Genomic DNA, 20,102 nt, shown 5'->3' with positions numbered 1-20,102 from the left:
GAAACCATAACTACTAGAGTTGAGCATTTAATTTGAAATTCAAATTTACCAGCTTTGCTGAATTTTCCTCCAAAAAGAGTTTGGTGGTGAATAAATTTGCCACCATTAGTAATACTAAAAATACTCTAATAGACCAGAGATTATACGTATAAAACTCTTCAGTCATCTAGAACTGCAATTTAACTATTTTGAGTTCTCCAATGCAATCAAAGACTTATTAATGACCAAGTGACATCAGCCTAACTAGCTATGGGAAAGCGGATAATAACCAATACTAACCAACAGCAGTATTCAGGAAGAATGTGTGGATCTAATGTTAGACTATTGCAAAAAGGAAAAGTGTGCAAATAACAACTATTTTTTGCAACCTACACACTTCACAGGTAATTAAATGGTTGTGTTTAAATTTCTAGACTAATGGAGATTTTTCTTTTGGCTTTAAAAAGAAATGGCTTAACTGTCCCAAAATCCAAGAAGGAAAATTTCTGTGACACACAAGCCTTGACTTCAGGATTTTAGTTTAGTAGCAAAATTAGCAGTAAAGAGTTTAATATTGCCCTCCTTGTTTGCAATATTTGACAAATAAAAAAGGCTGTTATTAACGTGATATTACTGAAGTATATTAAACATCAATCAACTCACTGTCACAAGGAGTGACTATATAGCTACAGCACCTCCATATATAACTTGAATCTTTGGAAAAGTATTCACAGACTTAGATTATTACTTCCATTTTCAATCTTGTAAATCAGCACTGCAGTTGTAGACCACAATCAGATCAGGCCTTTATCTATCCCTATGTGGAATGAACTATGTGCTTTGACCTCCTGTCCCAAAGCTGCAAACGCCTAAAATGGCACTGCTTGGCCAGCCCCCACCTGTTAAACTGGCAACGATATTCCATACTGATTGTCTGGACTAGTAGTGATGTGATGTGATAGCTGCAGATTATTATTGGGAAGTCTGCATAGCTGCATCTGATGCCAATACCCCTTTTTCTGTGTCTTTAGCCATGTGTAAAAAGTCATTAGGCATTTTTTTTTATAATCCTTGCAATTTGAATTGTAAAGTGTTAAAATTTGTGGGGACCTGTGATTCAATTAAAAATTTACCCTCCACAGACCAATGAGCTCATCTCTAATAGGTTCCTCCTCTTTTCCTTATAATCCATCACTAATGCAACCCACATATTACCAATGCAGCCAATTGATGGCCTCATCAGTCACAAGCCATCATATTGGCATAACTTCTATCACTGACCAGTAGTTCCAATAGCATACGCATGGGATGGCTTAAACATGTGATTGACTGCAATGGTCACTTTCCATCTGCTTGCAAATACCGGAAGGACCACTTGAACCCAGTTACTAATGCAGATGGTCATAGTAGTACAAACTATAAATAGAGGTGAAATTAAACCCAAATTGAATTGACACTATTCCCTTAGTAAAAAACTGTACAGGACTTCTCATTGTAAAGAAATTGTATTGCTAGCAGACATCAGGGTCATAGAAGAGATGTCAAGGGGTAAAATGCACCCGTTTTTCCTTTCCGAGGAGGTCTATTTTAAGATTTTTCACATGCCTCCAATCTTCTATGTATGTCATCAGAAGAAGTACATAAAAAGGAATAATTACCTCTGAATTGTTTATTGATACAATATGATTTGTGAAAAACTAAGAAATATATAGGAACATGCAGGAGAGACAAGCTGTTAGGGAGAAATTTTAAAAAAAACAAAGTTTTAATGCAAATTGATTCATTTGACAGGTTTATTTTCCCGGTACTAAAAAAATCTAATTTCATTTTAACCAGTTTTTTCTATTTCACCACTTTTATTTCCACAAAATAAAGTAAGTTATTGTCGCAACAATCACAACAAATATTATAGGCTAGTTCCATTCTTATGAGTCATCAAAAACAGGCAATATTTTCTATCTATTGTTGTATATTTAAGTATTCAATTTTCTTCTTGTTACACCACCTTCTCAATTATCCATTGCCTTTCATATTAGATGTATTTTCCAAAACTAATTATAGTAAAATGCAACTGGTTTCTGTACTATAGGTGGCTTCCATATGACTTTTAATATGGGCACAAGACCAGAAAAACTTAGTAAAGGTACATTTTAGAGATAAACTACAAAAGTTGATGTAAAATAAAATATGCAAGTAGAGATGATCAAACTTTTTGAAATGCAAATTCAATCAAGTTCCCGAATTTTCCAAAAACTTTTTTTGAAAAAAATGTACAGTATTCACTTCGAGCTTCAATACTGCAAACCTCCATATATTGCATGGGGTGAGCTGTATCAATAAACTTTTTTTATATTACTGCAAATGTGCATATGAGTATAACAATCCGGCTAGTGGAAAGTTATTTATGACAGCTATATTTGAGTGACATGTACAGGTCTAATATTAGACTACTACAAAAGAAGAAGTATGAAAAAAAAATTTTTTCACAACATGCACATCTGAGAAGTAGACAGTATATATATATATATATATATATATATATATATATATATATATATATACAGTTAGGTCCATATATATTTGGACAGAGACAACATTTTTCTAATTTTGGTTGTAGACATTACCACAATGAATTTTAAACAAAACAATTCAGATACAGTTGAAGTTCAGACTTTCAGCTTTCATTTGAGGGTATCCATATTAAAATTGGATGAAGGGTTTAGGAGTTTCAGCTCCTTATCGTGTGCCACCCTGTTTTTAAAGGGACCAAAAGTAATTGGACAATTGACTCCAAGGCTATTTCATGGACGGGTGTGGGCAATCCCTTCATTATATCATTCTCAATTAAGCAGATAAAAGGCCTGGAGTTGATTTGAGATGTGGTGCTTGCATTTGGAAGGTTTTGCTGTGAAGTAAACATACGGTCAAAGGAGTACTCCATGCAGGTGAAACAAGCCACCCTAAAGCTGTGAAAACAGAAAAAATCCATCCAAGAAATTGCTACAATATTAGGAGTGGCAAAATCTACAGTTTGGTACATCCTGAGAAAGAAATAAAGCACTGGTGAACTCATCAATGCAAAAAGACCTGGGCGCCCACGGAAGATAACAGTGGTGGATGATCGCAGAATAATTTCCATGGCGAAGAGAAACCCCTTCACAACAGCCAACCAAGTGAACAACACTCTCCAGGAGGTAGGCGTATCAATATCCAAATCTCCCATAAAGAGAAGACTGCATGAAAGTAAATACAGAGGGTTCACTGCACGGTGCAAGCCACTCATAAGCATCAAGAAGAAAAAGGCTAGACTGGACTTTGCTAAAAAACATCTAAAAAAGCCAGCACAGTTCTGGAAGAACATTCTTTGGATAGATGAAACCAAGATCAACCTCTACCAGAATGATGGAAAGAGAAAAGTATGGCGAAGGAGTGGTGCAGCTCATGATCCAAAGCATACCACATCATCTGTAAAACCTGGCGGAGGCAGTGTGATGGCTTGGGCATGCATGGCTGCCAGTGGCACTGGGTCACTAGTGTTTATGGCTGATGTGACACAGGACAGAAGCAGCCAAATGAATTCTCAGGTATTCAGAGACATACTGTGTGCTCAGATCCAGCCAAATGCAGCCAAACTGATTGGTCATTGCTTCATACTACAGATGGACAATGACCCAAAACATAAAGGCAAAGCAACCCAGGAGTTTATTAAAGCAAAGAAGTGGAATATTCTTGAATGTCCAACTCAGTCTCCTGATCTCAACCCAATTGAGCATGCATTTCACTTGTTAAAGACTAAACTTCAGACAGAAAGGCCCACAAACAAACAGCAACTGAAAACCACTGCAGTGAAGGCCTGGCAGAGCATCAAAAAGGAGGAAACACAGCGTCTGGTGATGTCCATGAGTTCAAGACTGCAGGCAGTCATTGCCAACAAAGGGTTTTCAACCAAGTACTAGAAATGAACATTTTGTTTAAAACTATTTAATCTGTCCAATTACTTTTGGTCCCTTTAAAAACAGGGGGGCACATGTTAAGGAGCTGAAACTCCTAAACCCTTCATCCAATTTTAATTTGGATACCCTCAAGTGAAAGCTGAAAGTCTGAACTTCAACTGCAGCTGAATTGTTTTGTTTAAAATTCAATGCGGTAATGTCTATAACCAAAATTAGAAAAATGTTGTCTCTGTCCAAATATATATGGACCTAACTGTATATATATATGGAAAATAAGTATTTGATACACTGCTTATTGTGCAAGTTTTCCCACCTACAAAGAGTGGAGAGGTCTGTAATTTTTATTTTAGGAAAACTTCAACTGCGAGAAACATAATCTAAAAATAAAAAACAGAAAATCACATTTTATTATTTTTAAATAATTAAGTTGCATTTTATTGTGTAAAATGAGTATTTGACCGCCTACCAACCAGGAAAAATTTTGGCTTCACAAGCATGTTAGTTTTTCTTTTAGAAGCCCTCCTACTCTGCACTCATTACCTGTATTAATTGCACCTGTTTGAACTCATTACCTGTTTAACCCCTTCATGACCCAGCCTATTTTGACCTTAATGACCTGGCCGTTTTTTGCAATTCTGACCAGTGTCCCTTTATGAGGTAATAACTCAGGAACGCTTCAATGGATCCTAGCGGTTCTGAGTTTATTTTTTCGAGATATATTGGGCTTCATGTTAGTGGCAAACTTATGTCGATAATTTTTGCGTTTATTTAAGAAAAAAATTGAAATTTGGCTAAAATTTTAAAAATTTTGCAATTTTCAAATTTTGAATTATTATTCTGTTAAACGAGAGAGTTATGTGACACAAAATAGTTAATAAATAAAATTACCCACATGTCTACTTTACATCAGCACAATTTTGGAGACAAATTTTTTTTGCTAGGAAGTTATAAGGGTTAAAATTTGACCAGCAATTTCTCATTTTTACAACAAAATTTAAAAAAACATTTTTTTAGGGACCACCTCACATTTGAAGTCAGTTTTAGGGGTCTATATGGCTGAATATACCCAAATGTGACACCATTCTAAATACTGCACCTCTCAAGGTGCTCAAAACCACATTCAAGGAGTTTATTAACCCTTCAGGTGCTTCACAGCAGCAGAAGCAACATGGAAGTAAAAAATGAACATTTAACTTTTTAGTCACAAAAATGAATTTAGCAACAATTTTTTTTATTTTCCCAAGGGTAAAAGGAGAAACTGGACCACAAAAGTTATTGTAAAATTTGTCCTGAGTACGCCGATACCCCATGTGTGGGGGGAACCACTGTTTGGGCGCACGACAGGGCTCGATAGGGAAGGAGCGCCACTTGAATTTTCAATGAAAAATTTCTCGCCAATCTTTAGCAGACACCATGTTGCATTTGGAGAGCCCCTGTGTGCCTAAACATTGGAGCTCCCCCACAAGTGACCCCATTTTGGAAACTAGACCCTCCCCAAGGAGCTTATCTAGATGCATAGTGAGCACTTTGAACCCCCATGTGCTTCACAAATTGATACATAAAAATGAAAAAGTCCTTTTTTTCACAAAAAAAATTTTTAGCCTCAATTTTTTCATTTTCACATGGGTATCAGGATAAAATGGATCCCAGCATGTGTTGGTCAATTTCTCCTGAGTACACTGATACCTTATATGTGGTCACAAACCACTGCTTGCGCATGCAACAAGGCTCGGAAAGGAAGGAGCGCCATTTGACTTTTGAATGAAAAATTAGCTCCAATCGTTAGCGGACACCATGTCGCATTTGGAGAGCCCCTGTGTGCCTAAACATTTGAGCTCCCCCCATGTGACCCCATTTTGGAAACTAGACCCCCCAAGGAACTAATCTAGATGTGCGGTGACCACTTTAAACCCCCAAGTGCTTCACAGAAGTTTATAACGCAGAGTCGTGAAAATAATAAATAATTTTTCTCTCCTCAAAAAATATATTTTAGCAAGCAATTTTTTATTTTCAAAAGAGTAACAGGAGAAATTGGACCACGAAAGTTATTGTAGAGTTTGTCCTGAGTACGCTGGTACCCCATATGTGGGGGGGACCACTGTTTGGGTACATGTTGGAGCTCGGAAGGGAAGTAGTGATGTTTTGGAATGCAGACTTTGATGGAATGGTCTGCGGGCATCATGTTACGTTTGCCGAGGCCCTGATGTGCCTAAACAGTAGAAACCCCCCACAAGTGACCCCATTTTGGAAACTAGACCCACCAAGGAACTTATTTAGATTTGTGGAGAGCACTTTGAACCCCCAAGTGCTTCACAGAAGTTTTTAATGCAGAGCCGTGAAAATAAAAAATAATTTTTCTTTCCTCCAAAATTATGTTTCAGCAAGCAATTTTTTATTTTCACAAGGGTAACAGGAGAAATTGGACCCCAAAGTTGTTGTCCAGTTTGACCTGAGTACACTGATACCCCATATGTGGGGAGGAACCACTGTTTGGGCACACGTCAGGGCTCGGAATGGAAGTAGTGACGTTTTGGAATGCAGACTTTTGATAGAATGCTCTGCGGGCGTCATGTTACGTTTGCAGAGCCCTGATGTGCCTAAACAGTGGAAACCTCCCACAAGAGACCCCATTTTAGAAACTAGACCCTACCCAAGGAATTTATCTAGATGTGTGGTGACTGAGCACTTTGAACCCCCAAGTGCTTCACAGAAGTTTATAACGCAGAGCTGTGAAAATAAAAAATCTTTTTTCTTTAATCAAAAATTATGTTTTAGCAAGCAATTTTTTATTTTGACAAGGGTAACAGGAGAAATTGGACCCCAATAGTTGTTGCCGAGTTTGTCCTGAGTATGCTGATACCCCATATGTGGGGGTAAACCACTGTTTGGGAACACTTCGGGGCTCAGAATGGAAGTAGTGACGTTTTGAAATGCAGACTTTGATGAAATGGTCTGCGGGCGTCACGTTGCGTTTCCAGAGCCCCTGATGTGCCTAAACAGTGGAAACCCCCCACAAGTGACCCCATTTTGGAAACTAGACCCCCCAAGGAACTTATCTAGATGTGTGGTGAGCACTTTGAACCCCCAAGTGCTTCACAGAATTTTATAACGCAGAGCCATGAAAATAAAAAATCATTTTTTCCCACAAAAATAATTTTTTAGCCCCCATTTTATTATTTTCCCAAGGGTAACAGGAGAAATTAGACCCTCAAAGTTGTTTTGCAATTTTTCCTGAGTTCGCTGATACCCCATATGTTTGGGTAAACCGCAGTTTAGGCGCACGCCGGGGCTCGGAAGGGAGGGAGCATCATTTGACTTTTTGAACCAAGATTGGCTGGAATCAATGGTGGCTGTTGTGAAATTTGATTTTGGGCTCCCCCGGTGGCCACTGGTGGAATTGAACTGGTGTGCATCATCCTCTCTGTTCACCTGTTTCCATCAGGAATTGGGAGTCGCTATTTAGCCTTGCTCCTCTGTCACTTCCATGCCGGTCAACATTGTAATCAGAAGCCTTTCTGTGCATGTTCCTGCTGCTAGACAACTCCCAGCTAAGTTGGACTTTAGTCCTTGTTTGTTTTTGCATTTTGTTCCAGTTCACAGCTGTAGTTTCGTTTCTGTGTCTGGAAAGCTCTTGTGATCTGAAATTGCCACTCTGATGTTATGAGTTAATACTAGAGTCTTAAAGTAATTTCAGGATGGTGTTTTGATAGGGTTTTCAGCTGACCATGAAAGTGCCCTTTCTGTCTTCCTGCTATCTAGTAAGCGGACCTCAATTTTGCTAAACCTATTTTCATGCTGCGTTTGTCATTTCATCTAAAATCACCGCCAATATTTGTGGGGGCCTCTGTCTGCCTTTCGGGGAAATTTCTCTAGAGGTGAGCCAGGACTATATTTTCCTCTGCCAGGATTAGTTAGTCCTCCGGCCGGCGCTGGGCGTCTAGGGATAAAACGCAGGCTACGCTACCCGGCTACTGTTAGTTGTGCGGCAGGTTTAGTTCATGGTCAGTTTAGTTTCCATCCTTCCAAGAGCTAGTTCTTATGTTTGCTGGGCTATGTTCTCTTGCCATTGAGAACCATAACAGTTTGACCGGCCATAAAGGGTTAAATTAATTGACAGAGAAAGGTGAGAAAAGAGAAGTCTGCTGAAGATTTTTTTTTTTTTTTTTTTCCTTCAGTTCTGAGTGTGCTTGTAATTGAATCTCTTGCAAGTCTGCCTATATTGCAGCTTTTCTCTCTCTCTCTCCTTCTAATCCTGGAATGGCTCTGTGTTCACCTGTTTAAAATGGATATTCAGAGTTTAGCTGCAGGTTTGAATAATCTCACCACGAAAGTTCAAAATTTACAAGATTTTGTTGTTCATGTTCCTATATCTGAACCTAGAATTCCTTTGCCTGAATTTTTCTCGGGGAATAGATCTTGCTTTCAAATTTTCAAAAATAATTGCAAGTTGTTTTTGTCCCTGAAATCTCGCTCTGCTGGAGATCCTGCTCAGCAGGTCAGGATTGTGATTTCCTTGCTCCGGGGCGACCCTCAGGATTGGGCTTTTGCATTGGCTCCAGGGGATCCTGCGTTGCTCAATGTGGATGCGTTTTTTCTGGCCTTGGGGTTGCTTTATGAGGAACCTCAGTTAGAACTTCAGGCGGAAAAGGCCTTGATGTCCCTATCTCAGGGGCAAGACGAAGCTGAAATATACTGCCAGAAATTCCGTAAATGGGCTGTGCTTACTCAGTGGAATGAGTGCGCCCTGGCGGCGAATTTCAGAGAGGGTCTCTCTGATGCCATTAAGGATGTTATGGTGGGGTTCCCTGTGCCTGCGGGTCTGAATGAGTCCATGACAATGGCTATCCAGATCGATAGGCGTCTGCGGGAGCGCAAACCTGTGCACCATTTGGCGGCGTCTACTGAGAAGACGCCAGAGAATATGCAATGTGATAGAATTCTGTCCAGAAGTGAACGGCAGAATTTTAGACGAAAAAATGGGTTGTGCTTCTATTGCGGTGATTCAACTCATGTTATATCAGCATGCTCTAAGCGTACTAAGAAGCTTGATAAGTCTGTTTCAATTGGCACTTTACAGTCTAAGTTTATTCTATCTGTGACCCTGATTTGTTCTTTATCATCTATTACCGCGGATGCCTATGTCGACTCTGGCGCCGCTTTGAGTCTTATGGATTGGTCCTTTGCCAAATGCTGTGGGTATGATTTGGAGCCTCTTGAAACTCCTATACCCCTGAAGGGGATTGACTCCACCCCATTGGCTAGCAATAAACCACAATACTGGACACAAGTAACTATGCGGATTAATCCGGATCACCAGGAGATTATTCGCTTTCTTGTGCTGTATAACCTACATGATGTGTTGGTGCTTGGATTGCCATGGCTGCAATCTCATAACCCAGTCCTTGACTGGAAAGCTATGTCTGTGTTAAGCTGGGGATGTAAGGGGACGCATGGGGACGTACCTGTGGTTTCCATTTCATCATCTATTCCCTCTGAGATTCCTGAATTCTTGACTGAATATCGTGACGTTTTTGAAGAACCTAAGCTTGGTTCATTACCTCCGCACCGGGAGTGCGATTGTGCCATAGATTTGATTCCGGGTAGTAAATACCCTAAGGGTCGTTTATTTAATCTGTCTGTGCCTGAACATGCTGCTATGCGAGAATATATAAAGGAGTCCTTGGAAAAGGGACATATTCGTCCTTCGTCATCTCCCTTAGGAGCCGGTTTTTTCTTTGTGGCTAAGAAAGATGGCTCTTTGAGGCCGTGCATTGATTATCGGCTTTTGAATAAAATCACGGTTAAATATCAATATCCGTTGCCACTGCTGACTGATTTGTTTGCTCGCATAAAGGGGGCCAAGTGGTTCTCTAAGATAGATCTCCGTGGGGCGTATAATTTGGTGCGAATTAAGCAGGGGGATGAGTGGAAAACCGCATTTAATACGCCCGAGGGCCACTTTGAGTATTTGGTGATGCCTTTTGGTCTTTCAAATGCCCCTTCAGTCTTTCAGTCCTTTATGCATGACATTTTCCGTGATTATTTGGATAAATTTATGATTGTGTATCTGGATGATATTTTGATTTTTTCGGATGACTGGGACTCTCATGTCCAGCAGGTCAGGAGGGTTTTTCAGGTTTTGCGGTCTAATTCCTTGTGTGTGAAGGGTTCTAAGTGAGTTTTTGGGGTCCAAAAGATTTCCTTTTTGGGATATATTTTTTCCCCCTCTTCCATCGAGATGGATCCTGTCAAGGTTCAGGCTATTTGTGATTGGACGCAACCCTCTTCTCTTAAGAGTCTTCAGAAATTTTTGGGCTTTGCTAACTTTTATCGTCGATTTATTGCTGGTTTTTCTGATGTTGTTAAACCATTGACTGATTTGACTAAGAAGGGTGCTGATGTTGCTGATTGGTCCCCTGCTGCTGTGGAGGCCTTTCGGGAGCTTAAGCGCCGCTTTTCTTCCGCCCCTGTGTTGCGTCAGCCTGATGTTGCTCTTCCTTTTCAGGTTGAGGTCGACGCTTCTGAAATCGGAGCTGGGGCGGTTTTGTCGCAGAGAAGTTCCGATTGCTCCGTGATGAGACCTTGTGCTTTTTTCTCGCGTAAATTTTCGCCCGCCGAGCGGAATTATGATGTTGGGAATCGGGAGCTTTTGGCCATGAAGTGGGCTTTTGAGGAGTGGCGTCATTGGCTTGAGGGGGCTAGACATCAGGTGGTGGTATTGACTGACCACAAAAATCTAATTTATCTTGAGTCCGCCAGACGCCTGAATCCTAGACAGGCGCGCTGGTCGTTGTTTTTCTCTCGGTTTAATTTTGTGGTGTCCTACCTGCCGGGTTCTAAGAATGTTAAGGCGGATGCCCTTTCTAGGAGTTTTGAGCCTGACTCCCCTGGTAATTCTGAACCTACAGGTATCCTTAAGGATGGAGTTATATTGTCTGCCGTTTCTCCAGACCTGCGGCGGGCCTTGCAGGAGTTTCAGGCGGATAGACCTGATCGTTGCCCACCTGGTAGACTGTTTGTTCCTGATGATTGGACCAGTAAAGTCATTTCTGAGGTTCATTCTTCTGCGTTGGCAGGTCATCCTGGAATCTTTGGTACCAGGGATTTGGTGGCAAGGTCCTTCTGGTGGCCTTCCCTGTCTCCAGATGTGCGAGGCTTCGTGCAGTCTTGCGACGTTTGTGCTCGGGCCAAGCCTTGTTGTTCTCGGGCTAGTGGATTGTTGTTGCCCTTGCCTATCCCGAAGAGGCCCTGGACGCACATCTCGATGGATTTTATTTCGGATCTTCCTGTTTCTCAGAAGATGTCTGTCATCTGGGTGGTGTGTGATCGTTTCTCTAAGATGGTCCATTTGGTTCCCCTGCCTAAGTTGCCTTCTTCTTCCGAGTTGGTTCCTCTGTTTTTTCAAAATGTGGTCCGTTTGCATGGTATTCCGGAGAATATCGTTTCTGACAGAGGTACCCAATTCGTGTCTAGATTTTGGCGAGCATTCTGTGCTAGGATGGGCATAGATTTGTCTTTCTCGTCTGCTTTCCATCCTCAGACTAATGGCCAGACCGAGCGGACGAATCAGACCTTGGAGACATATTTGAGGTGTTTTGTGTCTGCAGATCAGGATGATTGGGTTGCTTTTTTGCCTTTAGCGGAGTTTGCCCTCAATAATCGGGCCAGCTCTGCCACCTTGGTGTCTCCCTTTTTCTGTAATTCGGGGTTTCATCCTCGATTTTCTTCTGGTCAGGTGGAATCTTCGGATTGTCCTGGAGTGGATGCTGTGGTGGAGAGGTTGCATCAGATTTGGGGGCAGGTAGTGGACAATTTGAAGTTGTCCCAGGAGAAGACTCAGCTTTTTGCCAACCGCCGGCGTCGGGTTGGTCCTCGACTTTGTGTTGGGGACTTGGTGTGGTTGTCTTCTCGTTTTGTCCCTATGAGGGTTTCTTCTCCCAAGTTTAAGCCTCGGTTCATCGGCCCGTACAAGATATTGGAGATTCTTAACCCTGTGTCCTTCCGTTTGGACCTCCCTGCATCTTTTTCTATTCATAATGTTTTTCATCGGTCATTATTGCGCAGGTATGAGGTACCGGTTGTGCCTTCCGTTGAGCCTCCTGCTCCGGTGTTGGTTGAGGGCGAGTTGGAGTACGTTGTGGAAAAAATCTTGGACTCCCGTGTTTCCAGACGGAAACTCCAGTATCTGGTCAAATGGAAGGGATACGGTCAGGAGGATAATTCTTGGGTGACTGCCTCTGATGTTCATGCCTCCGATTTGGTCCGTGCCTTTCATAGGGCTCATCCTGATCGCCCTGGTGGTTCTGGTGAGGGTTCGGTGCCCCCTCCTTGAGGGGGGGGTACTGTTGTGAAATTGGATTTTGGGCTCCCCCGGTGGCCACTGGTGGAATTGAACTGGTGTGCATCATCCTCTCTGTTCACCTGTTTCCATCAGGAATTGGGAGTCGCTATTTAGCCTTGCTCCTCTGTCACTTCCATGCCGGTCAACATTGTAATCAGAAGCCTTTCTGTGCATGTTCCTGCTGCTAGACAACTCCCAGCTAAGTTGGACTTTAGTCCTTGTTTGTTTTTGCATTTTGTTCCAGTTCACAGCTGTAGTTTCGTTTCTGTGTCTGGAAAGCTCTTGTGATCTGAAATTGCCACTCTGATGTTATGAGTTAATACTAGAGTCTTAAAGTAATTTCAGGATGGTGTTTTGATAGGGTTTTCAGCTGACCATGAAAGTGCCCTTTCTGTCTTCCTGCTATCTAGTAAGCGGACCTCAATTTTGCTAAATCTATTTTCATGCTGCGTTTGTCATTTCATCTAAAATCACCGCCAATATTTGTGGGGGCCTCTGTCTGCCTTTCGGGGAAATTTCTCTAGAGGTGTTGTGAATTTGCTTTTTGCTCCCTCTAGTGGTTACTAGTTTTTTGACTCTGGTTTTTCTGTCATTCCTTTTATCCGCACCTGGGTCGTTAGTTAGGGGTGTTGCTATATAAGCTCCCTGGACCTTCAGTTCAATGCCTGGCAACGTAGTTATCAGAGCTAGTCTGCTGTGCTCTTGTCTACTGATCCTGGTTCCAGTTATATCAGCTAAGTCTGCCTTTTGCTTTTTGCTATTTGTTTTGTTTTTGTATTTTTGTCCAGCTTGTTCCAAATCTATATCCTGACCTTTGCTGGAAGCTCTAGGGGGCTGGTGTTCTCCCCCCGGACCGTTAGACGGTTCGGGGGTTCTTGAATTTCCAGTGTGGATTTTGATAGGGTTTTTGTTGACCATATAAGTTACCTTTCTTTATTCTGCTATCAGTAAGCGGGCCTCTCTGTGCTAAACCTGGTTCATTTCTGTGTTTGTCAATTCCTCTTACCTAACCGTCATTATTTGTGGGGGGCTTCTATCCAGCTTTGGGGTCCCCTTCTCTGGAGGCAAGAAAGGTCTTTGTTTTCCTCTACTAGGGGTAGCTAGATTCTCCGGCTGGCGCGTGTCATCTAGAATCAACGTAGGAATGATCCCCGGCTACTTCTAGTGTTGGCGTTAGGAGTAGATATATGGTCAACCCAGTTACCACTGCCCTATGAGCTGGATTTTTGTATTCTGCAGACTTCCACGTTCCTCTGAGACCCTCGCCATTGGGGTCATAACAGTTTGCCAGGCCAGTATTAAATGTTTAATGCATTGCAGAAGAGGGATTATAAGAAAGAAGATTCTGAGTTTTTTTTTTTTTTTTTTCTCTTCTTCCCCTTTACCTCAGAGTGGCTATGCTTGCTGCAGACATGAATGTCCAGACCTTGATGCGTTTTTTCTGGCTCTCGGTTTACTTTATGAGGAACCCAATCTTGAGATTCAGGCAGAAAAGGCCTTGCTGGCTATGTCTCAGGGGCAGGACGAGGCTGAAGTGTATTGCCAAAAATTTCGGAAATGGTCCGTGCTGACACATTGGAACGAGTGTGCACTGGCCGCTAATTTTAGAAATGGCCTTTCTGAAGCCATTAAGAATGTTATGGTGGGTTTTCCCATTCCCACAGGTCTGAATGATACTATGGCACTGGCTATTCAAATTGACCGGCGGTTGCGGGAGCGCAAAACCGCAAATTCCCTCATGGTGTTGTCTGAACAGACACCTAATTCGGTGCAATGTGATAGAAAAACCGCAAATTCCCTCATGGTGTTGTCTGAACAGACACCTGATTTAATGCAATGTGATAGAATCCTGACTAGAAATGAGCGGAAAATTCATAGACGCCGGAATGGCTTGTGCTACTACTGTGGTGATTCTACACATGTTATCTCAGCATGCTCTAAACGTATAGCTAAGGTTGTTAGTCCTGTCACCGTTGGTAATTTGCAACCTAAATTTATTCTGTCTGTAACTTTGATTTGCTCACTGTCATCTTATCCTGTCATGGCGTTTGTAGATTCAGGTGCTGCCCTGAGTCTCATGGATCTCTCATTTGCTAAGCGCTGTGGTTTTACTCTTGAACCATTAGAAAATCCTATTCCTCTTAGGGGTATTGATGCTACACCATTGGCAGCAAATAAACCGCAGTATTGGACACAGGTTACCATGTGCATGACTCCTGAACACCGCGAGGTGATACGTTTCCTGGTTTTACATAAAATGCATGATTTGGTTGTTTTAGGGCTGCCATGGTTACAGACCCATAATCCAGTCCTGGACTGGAAGGCTATGTCAGTCTCAAGTTGGGGCTGTCGTGGTATTCATGGGGATTCCCTGCCTGTGTCTATTGCTTCTTCTACGCCTTCGGATGTTCCGGAGTATTTGTCTGATTATCAGGATGTCTTCAGTGAGTCTGAGTCCAGTGCACTGCCTCCTCATAGGGACTGTGACTGTGCTATAGATTTGATCCCAGGCAGTAAATTTCCTAAGGGAAGACTGTTTAATCTGTCGGTACCTGAACATACCGCTATGCGTTCATATATCAAGGAGTCTCTGGAGAAAGGACATATTCGTCCGTCTTCTTCCCCTCTTGGTGCGGGATTCTTTTTTGTGGCAAAAAAGGACGGATCTTTGAGACCTTGTATTGATTATCGGCTTTTAAATAAGATCACTGTCAAATTTCAGTATCCTTTACCGCTGTTGTCTGACTTGTTTGCCCGGATTAAGGGTGCCAAGTGGTTCACCAAGATAGACCTTCGTGGTGCGTACAACCTTGTGCGCATTAAGCAAGGTGATGAATGGAAAACCGCATTCAATACGCCCGAAGGTCATTTTGAGTACTTGGTGATGCCTTTTGGGCTCTCCAATGCGCCTTCAGTTTTTCAGTCCTTTATGCATGACATTTTCCGGAAGTATCTGGATAAATTTTTGATTGTTTATCTGGATGATATTTTGGTTTTTTCTGATAATTGGGATTCGCATGTGGAGCAGGTCAGGTTGGTCTTTAAAATTTTGCGTGAAAATTCTTTGTTTGTCAAGGGCTCAAAGTGTCTCTTTGGTGTACAGAAGGTTCCCTTTTTGGGGTTCATTTTTTCCCCTTCTGCTGTGGAGATGGACCCAGTCAAGGTCCGAGCTATTCTTGATTGGACTCAGCCCTCGTCAGTTAAGAGTCTTCAGAAGTTCTTGGGCTTCGCTAACTTCTACCGTCGTTTTATCGCTAATTTTTCTAGCATTGTGAAACCTTTGACGGATATGACCAAGAAGGGCTCCGATGTAGCTAACTGGGCTCCTGCTGCCGTGGAGGCTTTCCAGGAGTTGAAACGCCGGTTTACTTCGGCGCCGGTTTTGTGCCAGCCTGACGTCTCACTTCCCTTTCAGGTTGAGGTGGATGCTTCGGAGATTGGGGCAGGGGCCGTTTTGTCGCAGAGAGGCCCTGGTTGCTCTGTTATGAAACCTTGTGCCTTTTTCTCTAGGAAGTTTTCGCCTGCCGAGCGAAATTATGATGTGGGCAATCGGGAGTTGTTGGCCATGAAATGGGCATTTGAGGAGTGGCGTCATTGGCTCGAGGGTGCTAAGCATCGTGTGGTGGTCTTGACTGATCACAAAAATCTGATGTATCTCGAGTCTGCTAAACGCCTTAATCCGAGACAGGCCCGCTGGTCATTGTTTTTCTCCCGCTTTGATTTTGTTGTCTCGTATTTACCAGGTTCAAAGAATGTGAAGGCCGATGCTCTTTCTAGGAGCTTTGTGCCTGATGCTCCTGGAGTCGCTGATCCTGTTGGTATTCTTAAAGATGGAGTTATCTTGTCAGCTATTTCTCCGGATCTGCGACGTGTGTTGCAGAGATTTCAGGCTGATAGGCCTGAGTCTTGTCCACCTGACAGACTGTTTGTCCCGGATAAGTGGACCAGCAGAGTCATTTCCGAGGTTCATTCCTTGGTGTTGGCAGGTCACCCGGGAATTTTTGGCACCAGAGATCTGGTGGCCAGGTCCTTTTGGTGGCCTTCCTTGTCAAGGGATGTGCGGTCATTTGTGCAGTCCTGTGGGACTTGTGCTCGAGCTAAGCCTTGCTGTTCTCGTGCCAGCGGTTTGCTCTTGCCCTTGCCTGTCCCGAAGAGACCTTGGACACATATCTCCATGGATTTCATTTCTGATCTTCCGCTATCTCAGGGCATGTCCGTTATCTGGGTGATATGTGATCGCTTCTCCAAGATGGTCCATTTGGTTCCTTTGCCTAAGCTGCCTTCCTCTTCCGATCTGGTTCCTGTGTTTTTCCAGAACGTGGTTCGTTTGCACGGCATCCCTGAGAATATTGTGTCAGACAGAGGATCCCAGTTCGTTTCCAGGTTCTGGCGATCCTTTTGTAGTAGGATGGGCATTGATTTGTCGTTTTCGTCTGCTTTCCATCCTCAGACTAATGGACAGACGGAGCGAACCAATCAGACTTTGGAGGCTTATTTGAGGTGTTTTGTCTCTGCTGATCAGGACGATTGGGTGACATTCTTGCCGTTGGCTGAGTTTGCCCTTAATAATCGGGCTAGTTCCGCCACCTTGGTTTCGCCTTTTTTCTGCAACTCTGGTTTCCATCCTCGCTTTTCTTCGGGTCATGTGGAGCCTTCTGACTGTCCTGGGGTGGATTCTGTGGTGGATAGGTTGCAGCAGATCTGGAATCATGTGGTGGACAACTTGAAGTTGTCACAGGAGAAGGCTCAGCGCTTTGCCAACCGCCGCCGCGGTGTGGGTCCCCGACTACGCGTTGGGGATTTGGTATGGCTTTCTTCCCGCTTTGTTCCTATGAAGGTCTCCTCTCCCAAATTTAAACCTCGTTTTATTGGGCCTTACAAGATATTGGAAATCCTTAATCCTGTATCTTTTCGTCTGGATCTTCCTGTGTCGTTTGCTATTCACAATGTATTTCATAGGTCCTTGTTGCGGCGGTACATTGTGCCTGTAGTTCCTTCTGCTGAGCCTCCTGCTCCGGTGTTGGTTGAGGGCGAGTTGGAGTACGTGGTGGAGAAGATCTTGGATTCTCGCCTCTCCAGGCGGAGGCTTCAGTACCTGGTCAAGTGGAAGGGCTATGGTCAGGAGGATAATTCCTGGGTGGTCGCCTCTGATGTTCATGCGGCCGATTTAGTTCGTGCCTTTCATGCCGCTCATCCTGATCGCCCTGGTGGTCGTGGTGAGGGTTCGGTGACCCCTCACTAAGGGGGGGTACTGTTGTGAATTTGCTTTTTGCTCCCTCTAGTGGTTACTAGTTTTTTGACTCTGGTTTTTCTGTCATTCCTTTTATCCGCACCTGGGTCGTTAGTTAGGGGTGTTGCTATATAAGCTCCCTGGACCTTCAGTTCAATGCCTGGCAACGTAGTTATCAGAGCTAGTCTGCTGTGCTCTTGTCTACTGATCCTGGTTCCAGTTATATCAGCTAAGTCTGCCTTTTGCTTTTTGCTATTTGTTTTGTTTTTGTATTTTTGTCCAGCTTGTTCCAAATCTATATCCTGACCTTTGCTGGAAGCTCTAGGGGGCTGGTGTTCTCCCCCCGGACCGTTAGACGGTTCGGGGGTTCTTGAATTTCCAGTGTGGATTTTGATAGGGTTTTTGTTGACCATATAAGTTACCTTTCTTTATTCTGCTATCAGTAAGCGGGCCTCTCTGTGCTAAACCTGGTTCATTTCTGTGTTTGTCATTTCCTCTTACCTAACCGTCATTATTTGTGGGGGGCTTCTATCCAGCTTTGGGGTCCCCTTCTCTGGAGGCAAGAAAGGTCTTTGTTTTCCTCTACTAGGGGTAGCTAGATTCTCCGGCTGGCGCGTGTCATCTAGAATCAACGTAGGAATGATCCCCGGCTACTTCTAGTGTTGGCGTTAGGAGTAGATATATGGTCAACCCAGTTACCACTGCCCTATGAGCTGGATTTTTGTATTCTGCAGACTTCCACGTTCCTCTGAGACCCTCGCCATTGGGGTCATAACAAGAGGTGAGCCAGGACTATATTTTCCTCTGCCAGGATTAGTTAGTCCTCCGGCCGGCGCTGGGCGTCTAGGGATAAAACGCAGGCTACGCTACCCGGCTACTGTTAGTTGTGCGGCAGGTTTAGTTCATGGTCAGTTTAGTTTCCATCCTTCCAAGAGCTAGTTCTTATGTTTGCTGGGCTATGTTCTCTTGCCATTGAGAACCATAACAGGTGGCGCCATGTTGCGTTTGGAGACCCCCTGATGTGCCTAAACAGTGGAAACCCCTCAATTGTAACTCCAACACTAGTCCCAACACACCTCTAACCCTAATCCCAACCCTAACCCTAATTCCAACCCTAACCCTAATCCCAACCCTAACCACAACCCTAACCCCAAAACACCCCTAACCCTACTCCTAACCATAACCCTAGCCACAAGCCTAATCTTAACCCTATTTCCAACCCTAACCCTAATTCCAAGCCTAACTCTAGTTCCAACCCTAACCCTATGGCTAAGCGCCTATGTTTCGGATTCGTGTGAGATTTTTCCACACCATTTTTGAAAAATCCACAGGTAAGAGGCACTGCATTTTACCTGCAGATTTATCAAAGATTTCCAGTGTTTTTTGTTCGGATTTCACCTGCAGATTCCTATTGAGGACCAGGTGTAAAATACTGTGGAATCCGCAAAAAGATTTGACATGTTGTGGAAAATACAATGCAGCGTTTCTGCGCGGTATTTTCCGCACCATGGGCACAGCGGATTTGGTTTTCCATATGTTTACATGGTACTGTAAACGTGATGGAAAACTGCTACGAATCTGCAGCGGCCAATCCGCTGTGGATCCGCAGCCAAATCCGCACCATGTGCACATAGACTAATTCTAACCCTAACCCTAGTTCTAACACTAACAATAGCTCTAACCCTAACCCTAGTTCTAACCCTAACCATAGTTCTAACCCTAACCCTAATTCTATCCCTAGTTCTAACCCTAACCCTCGATCTAACCCAATCCCTAGTTCTAACCCTAACCCTAGTTCTAACCCTAACCCTAGTTCTAACCCTAGTTCTAACCCTAACCCTAGTTCTAACCCTAATTCTAACCCTAACCCTAACCCTAGCCCTAACCCTAGTTCTAGCCCTAACCCTAGTGGAAAAATAAAAGTAAATATATTTTCTTTATTTTATAATTGTCCCTACCTATGGGAGTGATAAAGGGGGGGTAATTTACTACTTTTTTTAATTTTGATCACTGTGATAGGTTTTATCACTGTTAGGGCTAGCGGAAGGCACCAAATTATAAGAGAGATGGTATAGGTGCGTTCGCAGCCTGGGGTCCACCGTGCAGAGATGGAACCTGCTGCTGAGTAATGACGGACTATATAGCGGTACAATGTGGATACACACACGGGTTAACTTCACCCAGTGTGAAGGAAGCAAACCCTGTTGCATCACAGGGCCGTGGTACTGCACCAAGAGTGCAAGCAAGGAGTCCCAGGACTCTATCCCTAGACACAGGATTAGAGTACGTTCAGACCACTTGCGCTCGACACCGCAACTGGGGTGTCAGAGTAACTGAAAATATAACTTAAATGCACAAGAGTGCGTGCTGTGCCATTTTGGCGGACGCTATTAACCACCCAGAATTGGGATAGGAAAGTGCTCAAATAGCGCACGGCGCCGCACTGGCAGTCACAGCAATTAGACGCTGTTTCGTGTGTTTAATGGTGATAGCTCAGCCGAGCACTAGATAGCAGACATCCACTTTACACGAGCAGTCATACACAAGGGAGGGGATGATTAAAGAACGACTTGAACTCATCAAAACATGCATATTTTCA

General features: G+C 43.3%; 1 protein-coding gene across 2 annotated transcripts in view; it reads right to left on the bottom strand.

Annotated features, from left to right (window-relative positions):
- PCDH15 (protocadherin related 15) overlaps positions 1–20,102 on the bottom strand; it is a 2,374,726-nt gene that overhangs the window by 1,625,154 nt on the left and 729,470 nt on the right. The window lies entirely within an intron of this gene.

This window comes from Ranitomeya variabilis, chromosome 4 (genome assembly GCF_051348905.1).
Source record: "Ranitomeya variabilis isolate aRanVar5 chromosome 4, aRanVar5.hap1, whole genome shotgun sequence".
NCBI lineage: Eukaryota > Metazoa > Chordata > Amphibia > Anura > Dendrobatidae > Ranitomeya > Ranitomeya variabilis.
The sequence above is the reverse complement of the archived record's forward strand: the minus strand, read 5'-3'. Positions and strand labels throughout refer to the sequence as shown.